A 19,062-nucleotide genomic window follows, 5' to 3' on the forward strand; every position below is an offset into this window, starting at 1 on the left:
GAGTATTAGTGTTATTTTTCCCCTTTGCTTTCTGCAGAATTGCTACAAATTAGCAGCACTGTTTAACTACAGTGTGTAAGGTTATACAAATAATAGTGCCTTATGATACTACTATACTTTCCAGAGCAATTGCAAAATATTTGTTTGGGGGGAAAAAAATCCAATTCCTTTGCAGTTTTCCTTCCTTTGTCCTTTTTGAATTCCTATAGTGCTGACTATTCAAATCTAGCATACTGTTATCTGTATGAATTCATCTAAAACCTTAGCAGTTTCCTGTCCTCTTGCTAATGTTCAACAGACTGTTCTCAAACCAGATACCTGCCTCCCCTACTTGTTCACTGGTTTAGAATCTCTTGTAGAATTTCTCTTTCTGAATTGCACTTACTTTAGTTAGAACATCTAGAAAACCCTTCCTATTTCTTTTTCACCTGCTTCAGAAACCATCTATCAAGTGTATTAGTTATTTTTAAGCAATAAATGAAGAAAATCCTTCAGATCTCAGGTTCTCTCTTACAACATGATCAAGGCATGAGATTTTTAAAGATTTGTTGCTGACTGCAACACATTTCAAAGCGAGGATCTCAATCTTGGAAGGCGAAGGGGGTGTTGCAGTGAAAGAGAGAGGGGGGAATAAAACCAAACACCATTGCTCTGCTTTGCATCATCTTCCCAATGATTCCTCCAGTCATGCAATACAGTGAAGTGAGAAACCAGAGGAAATATAGCTGGCTAAAACCCAATCCAGAGGGAATATTGATGTGCAAGGGAAGTCTTTTTTGGAGACAGATAAAAATTTGTTCTCACCCAACACTGAAGGTATCTGACTTAAATATGGTCAGGTTGTACTCTGGGTTCCATTCAGCTCCTCATCACTCCTAAAGGCCCTGAAAGCTGCAATGATCAGAAATGCCCTATACCTTCTTAAACTAGCCAAACATCTACTAATTAACTTCTACCACAAACCCAAGGGGCCACCTGGAACATCACATCCTCCTCAGCAGGGTCAACCAGAGGAAACACATCCACTCCACTGGTCCACACTCTGCATAACTGCCAGTCAAATTTTGCTTTCAGTTCAAGATCCTTGGCCTTTTCCAAGCCCTGTATGCACAACACACCCCAGATTATCTCACGGACTGTCTCTCCCTCCACCTTGCTCTCTTGACCCAGGCTTGTGTTAGTATGCCCAGTTTGGGACAGTTGCCCTGCAGTCATTGTTCAACTAAGAAAGACTCCTCAAGTCCCACTTTGCTAGAGGCTCCCAAGGGTGGGAATATATACTGATAGTACTCAAAATAGAAAGAAAGACTTATTTGGCATTGGAGCTCTTTGAATAGATCACTTCAGATACACAATCCCAACCCTCCATCCCCCTTTCTTTGGAGTCTATATTAGAGACTATATTTTGAGAAAGTGGTAGGAATTGAGGGCTTGCAGGGCCCTTATAAAGGGTTGCATTGCTCAGGTTATAGTTTCCTCTTTTCCTCCTGGGAATTAGCATGCCTTGTCTAAGGTGCTCTAAAAACTTGGCAGTAAGAGATTGGAGTTCTCAGTGAAGCACAAAACAGTACCACCAAGGCAGCTTTCCATTTGCAAGTCTGAACCTTAAACATTCTGAATTTACACATCTTCTGTGCCTTGGAGGCAGCCATAAGGAACACTACCCATGAGCTGACAGACAAGGAAAGACTGTTTAAGTTATATCTTCCCAAAAGAAAGTTGACCCTGTACTTACAAAGTGTGGCTCCAATCTGCATCTACCATACAAACGCATTTAGTATAGTGGCCCATATGCAGACACAGGGTAAGGCCTGGTAATGAGACCTTCAAAAATAGTGGTCTCAGATAAACAAAAAAGACCTCTATTAACGTACATGGTAACTCTCCAACTCTCTACTTGCCCAGGCCTTGGCTTTTGTTTTTCCATTATTAGACGAGGCCCTTGTGTATGCAGAAAGTAATAGTATGTGGTCTGGAGATGTACTTAGCTGGAAAAGAGAAGCAACAAACATCAAAATGGTAATATAACAATTATGAAAGAAGGTCAAAGGTGACCGGTAAAAGGGAAAAAAGGGACTTGTGTCTTTGTATTGTTCAAAGAGGGCTTGAAAGGTTGTCAGAAGAGTACACACACACACACACACACGGGTATATATAAGAAATTTAGGTCTTGTCTACTTTGGAAGACCATAGTGACTGGAAAACTAGTGAAGTTACAACATCACAAAAATCAAAAGACTGAAACTGAGTTATTAAGAAAGGAAGGGAATTGTTAAATTATTAAAAAAACAAAGTTTTAAATAAAGACAGACATACTTGGGAGAAAGAAATCTATTTGCTAAAGATTAAACACCCTGCACCTTCAATTAAGGTATGAGAGCTCACAAATCACATTCAAGATTCCTCCAGGAAAAACAAAACCACAAAGAATTAGATTTTATATTCCTAACATTTCTGAAGTTAAAAACAAACAATACATAAATAAACCTTACAGGCCTTTTTCTACACACAATAAAGCAGCACAAAAGATCCTTTGCAGACCATCTTTAAAATAATAATAATAATCTATAGCTTAAGATGAAGCAGGTCTATTCAGACTGTAGCATCATTGCTCCCAACTGGCAGCTTCCACTGCTGAGCTCTGTTGCCCCAATGACTAAGCAGGCTCCCCTCCCTGATGTCTGGGGATGACCTCATATCATCATCATGTCAGTTAAAAAAATATTTTTTACATTTCTCCACAAGAGTCATCCTGCAGTTGCATTAGGACAGGTTTCTGCAACATATTGTTAAGTGTACTACTCCTCTGAGCAGCAGCATAGAACGCCTCTGGCTGGTAACTGCTGTGGCATACAGCAGTGGTTCTCAAACTAGGGTCACCACTTGTTTAGGGAAAGCCCCTGGCGGGACGGGACGGTTTGTTTACCTGCTGCATCTGCAGGTTTGGCCGATCGCAGCTCCCAGTGGCCGCATGGTGGCTGCGGGAAGCGGCGGCCAGTACGTTCCTCGGCCCGCGCCACTTCCTGCAGCTCCCATTGGCCTGGAGCGACAAACCACGGCCACTGGGAGCTGCGATCGGCCGAACCTGCGAACACAGCAGGTAAACAAACCTACAAACAAAGCGGCGGCCGTAGTTTGAGAACCACTGGCATACAGCATATGCAGGAACCAGCCACCATGCCATGCTCCCTTACCTCTCAGTGTCTGAGAGTGCTATGTGGTACTGTTTGTACAAAGGATGGAGAAAAGGCAGGATTTAAAGTTAGTGAAATTAAGTCAAAGACTGTCAGCTCCTGACACATCTGGGTCAACTATTCCACATACTAGCAGCCCCTCCAGGTGAAAAATACCCTTCACAAAGCTTTTCTTCAGAGGACTTCTTTTCTATAACACGTTAGTCTTGTACTTCTCATTATACTTTTATTAGTATTTTAAACTTCTAACGCATTTTTCTTGCCACAGGATCCCCCCACCAAGGAACTGTGCACTAAACACATAGCACCAGTTAAACACTGCAACTTTTGGAGTGGAGGGCAGGAAACAGCCAGGATACAGCACAGTATTGGGGACAGGGAAGAATTTTAGTAAAGGACTGTCCATCAACTCATTCTGAGCTGCATTCCTCCCTCCCTCCCATACCCAAAATACAAGGACAAAGAATATCCTAGGCACACTTTGAAGAAGAGCTCAAGAACCCCCTGTACCTGATATGGGCAGAAAGGACAGAGAGGAAGGTTATGTGATCAAACAACAAAATACATAACCAGTTAGCTAAGAGGGGATAATTTAGCTTCTGTCACTTGGTAAATAATTGTGTTGTTCTACCAGTAGCGGGACAATAGACAAGCATAAGAGGGAAAAACTAAGATTGACATAGAATTACAAAATATTTCTAGACCTTAACATTTAGATTTTTTTAAACTACAACCTTATTATTTAATGTCCATATTTTTATCCTAATTAAAAGGCTTTTTCACAATTTTCTTCTTTAAATGCACACCATTCTAATAATAGTATTTCACATGAATAGACCTTTATTTCCAACATGAATTCTATTTTGGAAGATTTTGCCTGGAAATTTACTATTGCATTCGGTTCCTCTTAATTTCTTTAAATACTGTTTTCCATTTAACAATATCTCTCTCTACCATTTAATATGACAAGTTCCTGACCTCACATTTTGTAATGACATGAAACTCTATTCTCCAGCTCTTCTGTTGAGAGCCTCCCTGCAGTTTTATGGTTTTCTCACTTTCACCCGCTGTTCCACCCGTATTTGGCATCATAAGGAAATTTAAATTCTATGCATTATTGATCCACTTTAAGATGTTTTGCATACAACTATTAGATCAGTGGTTTTCAAACTTTTTAGGCTACATACCCCTTTCTAAATAATGTAGTCTACTGCAGTGGTTCTCAAACTAGGGCCTCCGCTTGTTCAGGGAAAGCCCGTGGCGGGCCGGGCTGGTTTGTTTACCTGCCACGTCTGCAGGTTCGGCCAATCGCAGCTCCCAGAGGCTGCGATTTGCTGCTCCAAGCCAATGGGAGCTGCGGGAAGGGCGCAGGCCGAGGGACATACTGGCCACCTCTCCCTCCACTCCCTCATTGGCCTGGAGCGGCGAACTGCGGCCATTGGGAGCTGCGATCGGCCAAACTGTGGACGTGGTAGGTAAACAAACCGGCCCTGCCCACCAGAGGCTTTCCCTGAACAAGCGGCGGCCCTAGTTTGTGAACCACTGGTCTACTGCATACACCCATCTGAGACAGGGTCATAATATACCTATAAAAAAAAGGTCTATAACACGATCCATTGTCTGCCATTACAGGATTTTTCTCACGTACCCCCGACAAGAGCTAGTGTACCTCTAGAGGTATGTGTACCCAGTTTGAAAACCACTGTATTAGACAGAAGGCCCCAATACTGAGCTATGAGAGATGCTGTGTGGCTTCTCCTCAGAAAAGTGGATGAAGTATAGGGTGCAGAAAATTACAATAAATAGTAGTAGGTCTTCCTCTATTTCACCAAGCTCCTCCATTTTACAAATTATTTCATGCAATACTTCATCAAAAGCCTTGCTAGGATCTAGCTAAAATGCCTCCATTGCCTTATCCACATCAATTTTCTTTGTCAGACCCTTAAAGAAACTCTATCAGATTAGTCTGATGAGATTGGTTTCTCATTAAATCCCCTTGCTGCAGCTGCTGAGCTTACTGCTCTCCTCTTTAAGAAGTTCAATTTCTTTGTCTCTAGTGAATGAATCTAAAAATTGTTCCTGGAATCAAAATCAGGCTATACAGTTCTCTGCTTCCCTTCTAAGACAGAACAGTTGCCTCAGATTCAACCTTTCTCCAGCCTTAATAATTAGCACTTCAAAGTGCTTTTTATTAGGGGATCTCAAGGCATTTATGACGTGTGGGTAAAGTATCATGACCCACATTCTACTGGATGAGAAACTAAAGACAGAGGGGTTAAGAGAGATCAGGGGCAGAATCATGAACAGTACAAAGTCCTGACTATTAATCCCCTGCTCTATATACTATAAAACACTCCCTAAATTTACATACATAGGTAAGTATTGAAATAACTCTAAAAGACAATAAAAACTATGTGATTTTTATTTAAGTCACTTTTATAGAATCACAGAAATATAGGGCTGGAAGGGACCTTGAGAAGTTATCTAGTCCAGCTCCCTGCACTGAGGCAGGAACATATAAATCCAGACCGTCCCTGACAGCGTTCATCGAACCTGTTCTTAAAAACCTCCAATGACAGGGATTCCATGACCTCCCTTGGAAGCCTATTCCAGAGCTTTTAGTTGCAAAGTTTCTCCCAATATCTAATTTAAATCTCCCTTTCTGCAGATTAAGTCCATTACTTCTTGTCCTACCTTTTGTGGACATGGAGAAAAACTGATCACCGTCCTCTTTATAACAGCTCTTAATATAGGTGAAGAGAGTTATTAGATCCTCCCCCCTCCCCGCAAGTCTTCTTTTCTCAAGACTAAACAACATGCCCAGCTTTTTTTTTTTTTTTTAAACCTTTCCTCATAGGTAGGGTTTTCCCAAACCTTTTAGCATTTTTGTTGCTCTTCTCTGGACTCTCTCCAATTTGTCCCCATCTTTCCTAAAGTGAGGCACCCAGAACTGGACACTACTCCAATTGAGGCCTCACCAGCGCCCAGTAAAGTGGAACAATTATCTCCTGGGTCATATGTATGACACTCCAGTTAATACACCCCAGCTGTAGAATATCGTATAGCTGAGCAATGAGCCTTGAGTGATGGGGGTGGGGCTGTTTACACAAAGCAGATAAAAGTAGCCTATGTTGGTGTTGAAGGGGAATAATAGACTTTAATGCCTCTGACATACAGAGAAAATGGATTGATCCAGGAGCCAACAACAAAAAAGCCACAATACAGTTCATATCCATTGCCTAGCGATTGCGCTCCATGCCACTATGTGGAAGACAAAAGGTCAGTTATTTGGTTCAGCTCTCTCCTTTCATGGTCCAGAACCACAAGCATCTGTGGGAACGCAGTAAGAGAGAAAGAGAAGAGGGAATTTTTGTATTTGCTGTTCCCCCTAGCCAGCAAAGGAAATGTAGTTATTTCTGAAAGGAGATCCTTCCAGTCCTCAGGTGCAAAGTTTGTGGCTATGATGTAGGATACCAAGGACTAGGAAGCAAAGTAAGGGAAGACATGACATTCTAAGAGCTCCTACGTGAGAATAAATTAACTCTGAGGGGGTGGGACACACAGACAATACCTGTCAAACTACCAGCTGCAAAGGTGAAGGGAACAAGGTCAACTCCATAAACACACAAGCAGAGTGAAAGAAAAATAATTAAATTTTCCCATTTTGAAGTGGGAATGATTCCCTCATCCATCAACACGATAGTGAGTGTAGATGCAAAATGTGGCACACTGGTGTTAATTCAATAGCTTTTCATCATTGGAGAGACTTAGGATAGGTCATAAGCAGAAAAAATGTTCTCATCTCAGCCAGCTGGAGGTTTATCATCATTAAATCACCATCTATTGCGACATACTTGGATAAGAAGTGATGAAGGCAGGCATGGGAACAATGAACTCTGCAGAGTTTATGGCATAGCCTCTGCATACGTTACACCTAGCCATGAAATCATGGTCTCACAATCACTAAAATTCTACTCCAAAAAACTCACACATTTTCAAGTGTTTTCTTGCAAGTAGTCGGTCAACACCAACAGAATTCCTGCAGACTGAACACACCCAGCCTTTCCTCCTACTCACTACCCTCAGACTCCTGAAAGCAGGAAGGACAGCAACACAGCATTCTTTCATATCAGGAAGAGGAGAGGGAAAAATAAACAATCATTGTAAGCTGTGTAAAGTGATCTGGGTCTATCTTATCCACCCAGCGGGTGGAGCAATAAGACTTGCCGGGGTGATCAGGCACTGAAAATCATACCCTTGTTCAGAAAGCAAAAGAAATTAAATCCTGCACTAAATTATGCCAGCCTCCCAAATGCCTCCTCTCACCTTACCGGAGGCAGCAAAACCTTTCCAACAAATATTTAAAAGGCTTCGGTCTAAAGAGATATGTTGTTCAGGTGCCCAGTGCAACAAAGTAGAGACAACCTAAACTCAACGTGAAAAAGAGACACTGACTGGCAGAACTGCTTCTAGCTTTTTAAGGACCCAGTGTAGATAAAATACACAGGAGTAGTGTAGGCCTATGGCTGCCATTCCTGACTGAACAGAATAATTTAGGCAACTGCATTAGGTGAGTGTCCTGGAAATCAATAAGGCATTTTGAAAGACAGAGATCAAAGAGAGCCCCGTTGAGAAAATTCTGCAGAGCACAGAAGGAACTCTCCAGTGCTTGCATATGTTTGGAGGATGATGGTGTAAGGGGAACAAGTTTATGAGAGACAGGCAATATCAAAGGGGAGGAATTAGCATCCAGGAAATGTAACCGCTGTACATAAAGGCTACATGGCGCTATACCCAAGGTTGCTTTTCATGTACCTGACACATCCTTACTGAAGAAAGTAACGATGCAGTAACTTCTCAAGCAGCCAGAACAGCCACCTGGTGCACCTATTTAAAGATACTATTACCACCCTTCTCATTTCTCCAATCTCACTCACAGTCCGGTAATAAATCAATAAAACCCCATTAAGCAGATGTACCAATCAGGGTCTTTAGAGTGATGTTCAGCAGCTCTGTGATGGCAGACAGAGTGAGCAGAAAGCTATCATACAGCAATCTACCTACCCACTTGATATAGGATCTTCAGGAAATCAGAGATTTAAACATCAAGAATATTGCTATAAATGACCAAAACAAAAAATGAAAGTGAATTTCAATGGAGAATTACCGTTTTGAAACAGGAAGTAAAAAAAATGATAAAAAAAAAAATCAATGCAAAAGAAAAATAAGGACCGAGGATAAACTTCACTTTGACGAACATGACTCATAAAATGGAGAAATTACTATCCTTCTTATTTCTTTTGTTTACATCACATCACGACCCCTCACTTTTGCCCCCTACCAGCAAATGGTGGTGGTGAAGAGAAAGGAAGGAATTATAAAACACCTGTTTTAATTAGGCTGGTTTCTTTTGTTTACATGCAGATTTTTTTTTTTTTAAATCACAATTCCACCCAAACATGCACTGATTTTTTTTTTTTAAATCACAATTCCACCCAAACATGCACTCCAACTGTCATTTTGGCCTATCATTTCACTTTATGAATATGCTTTTATTTACCCATTAACTTCACTGACCTCTTCCTCATTCCTTCCAAATACTTGGATACATTCTAGCAAAGGGCATGTTATAAAGAGAGAATGCCTGATGGGGTTGGAGGGTCAGAAAAGCAGCAGCTGCACCTCAGAGCAGGCTTTCAGACAACAGCCCTATCCAGAGGACATTCTGTACTTTAAAAGGACGTGTCAATGTGCCCTATTCTCATAGTTTTTCTTATACCTGTTTGTAAACTCTGAAATTATTCAAGGTTTGCTTTCCAAAACGCTTCTGGCTTTTATTTTGGTTTTTGGGGGAAGGAAAGCAACAGGAGATGGATTTTAAGAAAGCAGTGCTCCGATGTGCCGGTTCTGAGCTCAACCCACAACAGCAAAGCAGCATAGGAAGCCCTGCACTTGTGACTCACCCCACAAGAACAAAATCAGCATGCATGCAAAGGAAAACAAATTATGTTAGGGAAACATTTGTGTTTCAAGCTTATTACAAAAAATGATGGGGGGGGGGGGGGGGAATGATTGTAGAGGTGACAATGTCCTTTCTAGCAGCTGCAGACAATTTAGAACAATTAGCACAAACCAGATCCTCAGTTTAACTTTCTAAGTGATGTTTCCAAAATAACTAAATTGAAATTTTTCCAAATCTTGCAAGATAACAACAACAACAAAAAAGGAGACTGCTGCAAAGCATCAGTTTCTTATCTCATAAATAGGGCCCTATCAATTTCATGACCATAAAAAACACGTCATGGATCATGAAATCTGGTCTCCCGCTGTGAAATCTGGTCTTTTGTGTGCTTTTACCCTAGACTATACAGATTTCATGAGGGGAGACCAGGGTTTCTTAAATTAGGAGTCCTGATCCAAAAGGGAGTTACAGGAGGGTCACAAATTTATTTTAAGGGGGAATCACAGTATTGCCACCCCTTACTTCTCTGCTGCCTTCAGAGCTGGGCAGCTGGAGAGTGGTGGCTGCTGACTGAGGACCCAGCTCTGCACACAGCAGCACAGAAGTAAGGGTGGCAATACCATACCATCCTTACTTCTGCATGCATCAGCATGCAACATTTGGCATAGAATTGAAAGCAGCCGACATAAACAGGGTTACTGTAGGCAGGAAAGGGGTAGGAGGGAAGGCACGGTCATTTATATGTATGGGAGAACACCACAGTGCAGTATTATACTTCAGTAAAAGTAGGTTTCTGCCATTTGTTTCCTCTAATTAACTAATGTTTGTAAACTGTATTGAAGTTGAGAAGTGCTGTCAGTGCCAAATAGGATGACAGATAATACTAAGAAATAACATGATGTGAAGAAGATTGTGCAGCCTGTGGTGGGGCATGCAGACGGAGAAGCAAAGAACTTAAGAACATTGTATGTTCTGAGACTACATGAAGCTAGAAAGTAGCTATTCTGTGCTATTCTTTTCCTGTGGAAATGGGTTAACACTTCTGCTAATTGTAAGGGCTTAGAGCTATTTTAGGCTCTTCTCTTTGGAACTGTCAGGGAAGGCAGTTGCTAGCAACAGAGAGAAATGTTTACTCCAGCGTGCAGGATTTGCAGACAGCAATATAGTCAGAATGGCAGAGAGCTGGCCGAAATGCTCTCCTTACACTTGCACTCACATAGCTGACATAATCATACTTCTTTCACTCAGAGTTTCTTCCCAACCGCAAATAAGCCAGCTGTGGAATTGGACATGCCCAGCAGATATGACGAAGTCACTGTGCCTTTTTGCACCGAGAAAAATACATGCCTGACTTTGCAGGACTGCAGTAAGAATATACACTGCAGGGTAAATCTTTGTCCCTTCTTGACCTTTCCTGTTATATCGGTCAAGAGTAAGAAGCAAGACAGACCTGAGTGTCCACACTGCACGGAGGATCATAGTTTGAATGCTGACCAGATTCCTTCCCCACACAGGGCTTTGTGGAGGTGACAGTCTCCTCTGAGGGGCGAGGAGGGAAAGCTGGGGTAACTGTACTTTCCATTACTAGGAGAGTCTCCTACTCGCCGATAGGGATCCAAAATTCCATAGCTGTTAGTCCACAGTAGAGACACTGTTCCAATCATCAGGTAGGCATTAGTTGTTGTTGTGTGGGCCTGAGGTTAGGGCAATGGCTGCGTGGCTAAAAGAACAGAGCAAGGTGTCAAGAGATCTGGGTTCTATTCCCAGCCCTGCCACAGACTGTAATCTCTTCAACTCCGTTCCTCCATCGGTAAAACAGAGATAATACCTGTCTCACATGGATGTTGTGAAGCTAAATACATTAATGATTATAAAGTGCTTTGAAATCCCCAGTTGAAAGGTGCTATTATTTTTTATAGCACCCACAAGTATGCTAGGCACTTTATAGTACAAATAGACAGGGATTATTCCCCAGAGTTTAGTCTAATTTTAGACGTGATGCAACAAGTTGGGGGTAATCAAACAATAGGGAGTAGACAGGTGGAAGGACAAAGGTTACACTAGTAAGATCATACAGTTGCTCATTAGTCATATGTGTATCTTACACCAGGTCTACACTAGAAAATCGTATGGTTTCAGTAATTGTCTTAGCTGAACCAACACTGGACACAGTTTGTCCATGCCTACACTTACAGACAGACAGCGGCCACCACTAATTCAGCTATCATTTAGCAAACAATTGCTAAAATTGGTGCTGTTTCCAAGAGTAGACAAGATTGTAGCGGTTCAGTTGAATTTTCTAAAACACTTAAATAAATAGTGTAACTTTTTAAAAGTAGTGTGGGGAAAAAAGTCTGAAGGGATTTAGCTGACGTGAAGGTAGTTGCTGGTAGACTAGAATGTTTGTGGGAAATGTAGACAAAGGATTATCAAGGCTGTCACTTTTAGTAGAGCAAAGGAGTGAGCGAGTGATGCAGTAAGGGGCAAGGTCAGGTAGTTATGTAGGTTATTGAATTGGGCAGTGCCTATGACGTCGTCAGGTCAACAGGTAAGAAAGATCGTTTCAGTAACTGCATTTTAAAAGCTGTGTTTTAGATGTGCAACCAGCACTGTGGAGGGCAGATTATTAAGAAGTGAATGCTACAAGTTTTAAGCCTTGGAGGTATCTTCCTGGCTCTAGATTCAGAATTCCCCACTTCCTCAACCCCCAAAACAACCTCTTTCACCCAACCCACACATCTTAAGGGGGGAGCGGGAGTACACGACTACAGGAAGAAAAGGGCAGGTTGGTTGGTACCAAAACTATCAAAAGCAAAGCAAATTTTTGACCAATTCTGTAGCAGCTAATTTGTGTCCTTATTAAACCACATTCTGAATCAACACACCAATAACTGTGCAAAGGCAATATTGGCCTCAAGCTTATTCAGAAAGTCAGAAGTTTCCTGCAAAACGGACTTACACAAGTGCCAGCAGAGAAAGAAACCACTTGCCCTCCACTTACCAATAATTCAGAAAAGAGTAACATTCTTTACAATTGCATTTGGAACAAATTTTCTCCTGCCTGCAAACCTTTGCAAAAAGTTTTAAATCAAGCATCAGGATGGATAAAAATCAATGAATTACAAAAAAAAAATCAGATTTTTTTTATTTAAATTAGATTTTTTTGACAAAATGCTTTTTGAGGAAAAAACCTATCCAAAGATATTTTTAATTAAGATACACTATAGCTCAAAGATATCTCAACATGGAGTAGGGATTATAAATTCTAATTCTATAGTATGAGACAACATTATTCATGTAATGTTTAAGAAAAGTTTTGTAAATGAATTCCAATAGTTCATGGATTAGGGACCCAATTTTATGGGGTTCCAGGGGCTTCTGTATAGATTATTTAGATTAATCTTTCTATCTACCCAATGGGACTCAGTGCTCAGTCTAAGATACCATCAGAGATGCTTAGTTTTGCAATTCTCAAACTGTGGATTTGTGTCTCCAGAGAAAACATGCTTGTTAACAGCAAAAATGTTTTTAAATAAATAAATATAGAGATGAGAAATAACAGACCTCAACCCTACTGTCCCTCTGCAAATTTGTGTACACAAGAGTCAATCCCTTACCTCTCTCTAAAAGTACAAAGTTTCAAAAAGTGTAATAAATAGAAGATTGTTGGGGGAGAATAGATCTGGACAAGGAGAAGAAGTCTGGAGATAAATATGAGAAGGGAGGGACAGGCACACTAGAAACAAAAGTGAAATTGTTTGAGCAGCATATTCCAGAAGTCTTGAGGTCTTTCTGAATGTAACCTTCACTGATTTGAGATCTACTATACACTAGAAGGGAAAACCTATAATGGCAGCAGGCCCTAAAAGAGACCCAGTTTGGGAATATTTTAATGAAGTTCCTCTACCTGTGGGTAAGATAGGCATGCATGCAAAATGCAAACAGTGCAACAAAGAAATGCAAAGCCTGGTTGCCCGAATGAAACAACATCATGAGAGGTGTTTCATCATCTTCAACGCAGCTTCCTCCTGAGAAGAAAGGAACATATCTGAACATGCAGGATTTCCAGGTTGGTAACCTTTTTTATTTCATACTTCTTTCTTAAAGACTGCCTGTCTTCCTTCTGGACTATTCTTGAATTCTCACATTGGAGCAAAAAACGTAGTTGGTACTCTATGGTACTATCATTTTAGCTGCAGTTGTGATAAAAAAAAATAGCTGAAATAGGCAGATCTTCCTTTTACAATTTCACCTTTAAAGTTGTACTGAGTGTCAGTGAATGCAAAGAGTAATACTAAATGAGCAGTATGGTAATAATAATTAAATAACTGCATTGACTTATTTAGTTTAGGAGAACACATCCTCAACATACAGGATTCTGAAGACTATCCACCTTCAAGATCACCATCATTTTCTACAGTTTCAGAGTTATCTGCCAATGATAGTGTTTCAGTCACATCATATATGTCACATAGCCACAGTATATCACCTGTAGCAAAATGAAACAAAAAAAAACTCCATCATCCAGAAACAAGTTTGTGATAAGAACCAGCAGATTACAAAAAGAGGTAATTGATGAAAAAATTGCCCAGTTTGTTTAAGCAACAAACTCTCCTTTCCGTATGATTGAGAACCCACGCTTCATTAACATGGTTCAGTCATTAAGACCAGGATACAGTCCATCCAACAGAGCAGATGTTGCAGGCAAATTGCTGGATAAAGTGTATGAAAGAGAAATTGAGCAGTGTGCAAAGGGTCTAGAGGGTGAAATTGTTAACCTGAGTCTTGATGGGTGGAGCAATGTCCACCAAGATCCTTTTGTATGTGCTTGTGTGATAACAGAAGAAGGGAATGTCTTCCTTACAGAAGCAATTGATACTTCAGGAATTGCACACACAGCAGAATACTTACAAGAAGTAGCAGTAAAAGCTATAACAAACCGTGAAAAAAAATTTAAATGTCTAGTACGCAGCTTGGTCAAAGACAATGCTGCAAATGTATCCAAGATGAGAAGAACTTTAGAAGAGAGTCCCAAGCTAACAACATACAGTTGCGGTGCTCATTTGATGCACCTCCTAGTCAAAGACTTCAGTGTTCCAGAAATAAAGGCAAATGCTGTTGAAACTGCAAAATACTTCCATAACAACCACCTTGCCACAGCTGCTCTGAAAAAAGTGGGAGGGACCAAGCTAACTCTCCCACAAGACGTGCGATGGAACTCAGTAATGGACTGTTTTGAGCACTATAGCAAGAACTGGCCTAATCCGATGACAGTTTGTAAACAAAATTGTGAAAAAAATAGATGGCACTGTCACAGGCAAAGTTCTCAACACTGGGCTTAAGAGAAATGCTGAACACATGGTGAGTACCCTGAAGCCTATTTTTGTAGCCCTACAAAATGCAAGGAAATAGCTATTTTATTGCTCATGCTGTTGAAATTTGGAATGAACTGAGTGAGATCTTAAAAAGAAAAATATGCAATCACAGAGTTTAATTACAAGCATTAAAAGAACGAATGGGACAAGCACTATCTCCAGCTCATTTTCTTGCAAATATTCTCAATACTCCGTAACAGGGTCAAACCTTAACTGCTGAAGAAGAGGAGTTGGCTATGACATGGACATCCAGCAATCATCCCTCCATAATGCCAACTATAATAAACTTCATACATGTTTGCTGATGATGTTTTAAAGAAAGTCACACCGGTGAACTGGTGGAAGTCACTTAAGCACTTGGATTCAGAGACTGTTGAAGTGACAATCTCACTTTTAACAGCATGGCTTCTTCTGCCAGTGTAGAAAGAATATTTTCTTCCTTTGGACTAATTCATTCCAAACTGAGAAATCGTTTGGGACCTGAAAAAGCAGGAAAGCTTGTTTTTCTTTTCCAGATTATGTACAGGAACATGGAGGTTAAAACGACTGAGTAGCTGCAGAAGCCAATATTTTAAGTTTCTCGTGTTGACCTGGCTGACATAGTTAAATGAAATATTTTAAAAAAAAAAATCGACTATTTTAGTTAAACACAATTTTAACAAAAACAAATCTGATTTAAAAAAACTTGAATGTTTAACTAAATTCAAAAATTGATATGCTTGTTTTGTTAAAATATTATGTTTTCTGTTGAAGAAAAAATCCAGAATACATAACTTTGTTGTTTTAGTTAAATAAAACAATTTAAATGTCTGTCTGGTGATGTTCTCCTCCTAACACAGCATGGCAAGAAAATCTTCCGAATATTAATGATTAACCTGTTGAATTGGAGATAGTTCACCTCCCAATGACTTCATAAATATCTGCTTTAATTACCTTTGGTAAATGAAATTATCAAACAATCATTCATTTTCTGATATAGCTGTAAAACTTATTTTGAAAATTTTTCAGATTAATCACTTTAAAAATGTATAGTGTGTACCTTCTAAAAATGAAATCTACATCTATCTCTGAGTTCTGAAGAATATGTATTAAGGTTATAACAACCAACAAGAATGCACTTTTATGTAGAAATCCATGATTAAGTCGAGTCTTCCTATCTATATGATTTAAATCAAATACACCCTGTCAAGCATGAGACTCAATTCTGAACATTACACAAAATTATAACAATATTTTATCACACTCAAACTGGTACTACAGAAAAAAATAAAACATCCAAATTTACCTATGTACGAGGGGAAATGTTGCAAGAGGTTAATCAGTTCATGTTTGTAAAGCGCTTTGACATTTTATTCTGCACTTCCATAGCTCTATCTGTGGCTCTTGAAACAATGTACAGACAATTTGTGAATTAATCCCTGCAACATCTTTGTATCGCTACCTCCATATTAGAGATGAAGAAAACTGAAGTACAAAGAGGTTAAGAGCTTGATTTTCCATGGTGCTAACTAAGCACACAATTCCAATTAAAATCACAAGGAGCCATAGATCCTCTTCACTTGTGAATACCTCTATGACTTGGGCAAGATCACAGAGCAGCTTACTGGACAAGCTGGCAATAGACTCCAGCATCTAGCTCTAATCCAGGGGTCGGCAACCTATGGCACGTGTGCCAAAGGCGACAAGCGAGCTGATTTACTGTGGCACGCTGCTGCCAGCCTGGGGTCCCAGCCGCCGGCCCCGTTCAGCCCACTGCTGGCCTGGATGGACGGAACCCCAGGCCGGCAGTGGGCTGAGCGGGGCCAGGACCCTGGCTGGCAGGGAGCGGCTCAGCCTGCTGCAGGCCTGTGGTCCCAGCCACCGGTCCGCTCAGCCTGCTGCCAGTCTGGGGTTCCATCCGCCGGCCCCTGTAAATGTAAAATGTATTACTGGCACGCGAAACCTTAAATTACTGCGAATAAATGAAGACTTGGCACACCACTTCTGAAAGATTGCTGACCCCTGCTCTAATCATTAGACCTCTTCCATATAAAGCAGCTAAGTGTTATTATAATAAAAGTTCTTACATGAAAGTTATATCATTTTGCAAACAGTAGACCAAAAAGGGATCAGTCATCCCATAAGGAGTACAAATTGCATGAGGACCTGATCCTGCTTTCACTGAAGTCAAAAGGAATTCTGCCAAGACTTCTACAGGAGCAGCAGGAGGCCCTTTTGCTGTCAATATGACCAACAATTCAGCTGAGTTAAAGGGATTTTTCACTAAACTAGATAAATACCCTTCATCTCACACAATATGTTAGTTTCTAGGTTGAATAGAACAGTCTTTTGAGGAAAGTGAGTGAAGGGGATGTCCCACAAACTCTGTATGATCACTAATTGATTAAGCCTCACACAACACAGTTGAGCAGGTAGGTAAATATTATTAATCCAATTTTTATAATGGGCAAACTGAGGCAGAGTGACTTGCCCATTGCTTCATAGTGAGTCAGTGGTAAAGCAGGGATTATAACTCAGGAGTTCCTGGCTTCCAACATCCACTGCTCATTCCTTCAGACCATGTTTGGAAGGCATCAGGAAGAGGAAAAACATCTATACTCTGATCATATGGACTAAAATCTAGAAAATAATTTTGAGGAGTACAGCTTTCAAAAATAATAATAATCTAGCAAGTTCATCCCACCCTTGAGAACATAAGAATGGCCATATTGGCCTGGACCAATGGTCCATCTATTCCAGTATCCTGTCTTCTGACAATGGCCAGTGACAGATGCTTCAGAGGGAATGAACAGAAAAGAACAATTATTGAGTAATCCACCCCATCGTCCAGTTCCAGCTTCTGTCAGTCAGAGGTTTAGTGGCATACAGAGCATGGCATTGTGCCCCGACCATCTTTACTAATAGCCACTGATGGACCTATCCTCCATGAACTTATCTAATTCTTTTTTGAACCCAGTTGTACTTTTGGCTTTCACAACATCCACAGCAACAGGTTCCACAGGTTCACGGTGTGTTGCATGAAGTAGTACTTCCTTATGTTTGTTTTAAACCTGCTGCCTATTCATTTCATTGGGTGACCCCTGATTTGTGTGTTATGTGAAGGAGTAAATAACACTTCCTTATTCACCTTCTCCACAGCAGTCAAAATTTTATAGACCTCTATCATATCTCCCCTTAATCGTTTCTTTTTCACCCTGAACAATTCCAGTCTTTTTAATCACTCCTCATAAGAAACTGTTCCATACCTTAATCATTTTTCTTACCCTTCTCTAATTCTTTATATCTTTTTGAAGATGGGGCAACCAGAATTTCACACAGTATTCAAGTTGTGGGCATACCATGGATTTATATAGTGGCATTATATTTTCTGTCTTATTATATATCCCTTTTCTATGGTTCCTAACATCGTTAGCTTTTTTGATGGCCACTGCACACTGAGCAGATGTTTTCAGAGAACTATCCACAATGACTCCAACATCTCTTTTCTTGAGGGGTAAGAGCTAATTTAGACCCCGTTATTGTACGTACAGTTCGGATTATGTTTTCCAATGTGTATTACTTTGCATTTATCAACACTGAATTTCATCTGCCATTTTGTTGCCCAGTCACCCAGTTTTGCTAGATCCCTTTATAACTCTTCGCAGTCAGCTTTGGACTTAACTATCTTGAGCAATTTCGTATCACCTGCCAACTCCCACTACAGATCTTTGGGAGACCCTATTTACTTCTTGTGTAAATAATAGACTTATGATAGCATCATACTGCTTCAGTATAATTGCAACATTTTTCTAAAAAAATAAAACCACACACACACACACCACATGCCTGGCTATTGCTATCTATAGAAAAGCTCTATCATCAATAGGACAGCTCTCTGACCAGTACTTTAGACTCAAAGACTTTAAGGCCAAAAGGAACTATCATGATCATCTTGTCTGACATCCTGCACATTGCAAGCCACAGAACCTCGTCCGCCCACTCCTGTAATAGACCCATAACCTCTGCCTGAGTTACTGATGTCCCCAAATCATGATTTAAATACTTTGTGCGTCTGTTCTTCTATACTCCCTTTGTATTTTTTCCAAAAGCTCTCTCTGAAACTGCAGGCTAAAGAAAATGGCACCTAAAACGTTTGAGTGGATTTAGTGTTTATAAAACTAACATTTATCAGGATTCAGACACAGAGCAGGCTGACTTTTTTGCAACCTTACTTGTTGCTGCACTGCCCCTGCACCTCATTCCTGAACTGTAGCATCCGCTTCTTTAGGTACTTACTTGGCCCTCGTCACCACTGTATCTGAGCACGCGAATCTTTAATGCATTTATCTTCACAACACCAATACAGGGTAAGGAAGTGCTATTATTCCCATTTTACAGATGGGAACATAGGTACAGAATTGCTAACTTATTTGCCTAAGATCATACAGGAAGTTTGTGGTAGAGCAAGGAACTGAACGTAGGTCTCTCAAGATTTAGGCTAGCACGCTAATCAGTAGACCCTCCTTCCTCTGTTATCCAGTCCTAGACCTCA

The 19,062-nt window shown here is 40.5% G+C and overlaps 1 protein-coding gene across 7 annotated transcripts in view; it reads right to left on the reverse strand.

Annotated features, from left to right (window-relative positions):
- MIDEAS (mitotic deacetylase associated SANT domain protein) overlaps positions 1-19,062 on the reverse strand; it is an 83,389-nt gene that overhangs the window by 30,088 nt on the left and 34,239 nt on the right. For 3 of the 7 annotated variants that reach the window (XM_042849447.2, XM_024106640.3, XM_065593015.1), the window contains one exon: positions 1,875-1,988. The exons of the other annotated variants lie outside the window; for them this stretch is intronic. The gene's annotated coding sequence lies outside the window, so the exon portion shown is untranslated. The remainder of the gene's footprint in view (positions 1-1,874; positions 1,989-19,062) is intronic. 7 annotated transcript variants of the gene reach the window in all.

This window comes from Chrysemys picta, chromosome 4, assembly GCF_011386835.1.
Source record: "Chrysemys picta bellii isolate R12L10 chromosome 4, ASM1138683v2, whole genome shotgun sequence".
Classification (NCBI taxonomy): Eukaryota; Metazoa; Chordata; order Testudines; family Emydidae; genus Chrysemys; species Chrysemys picta.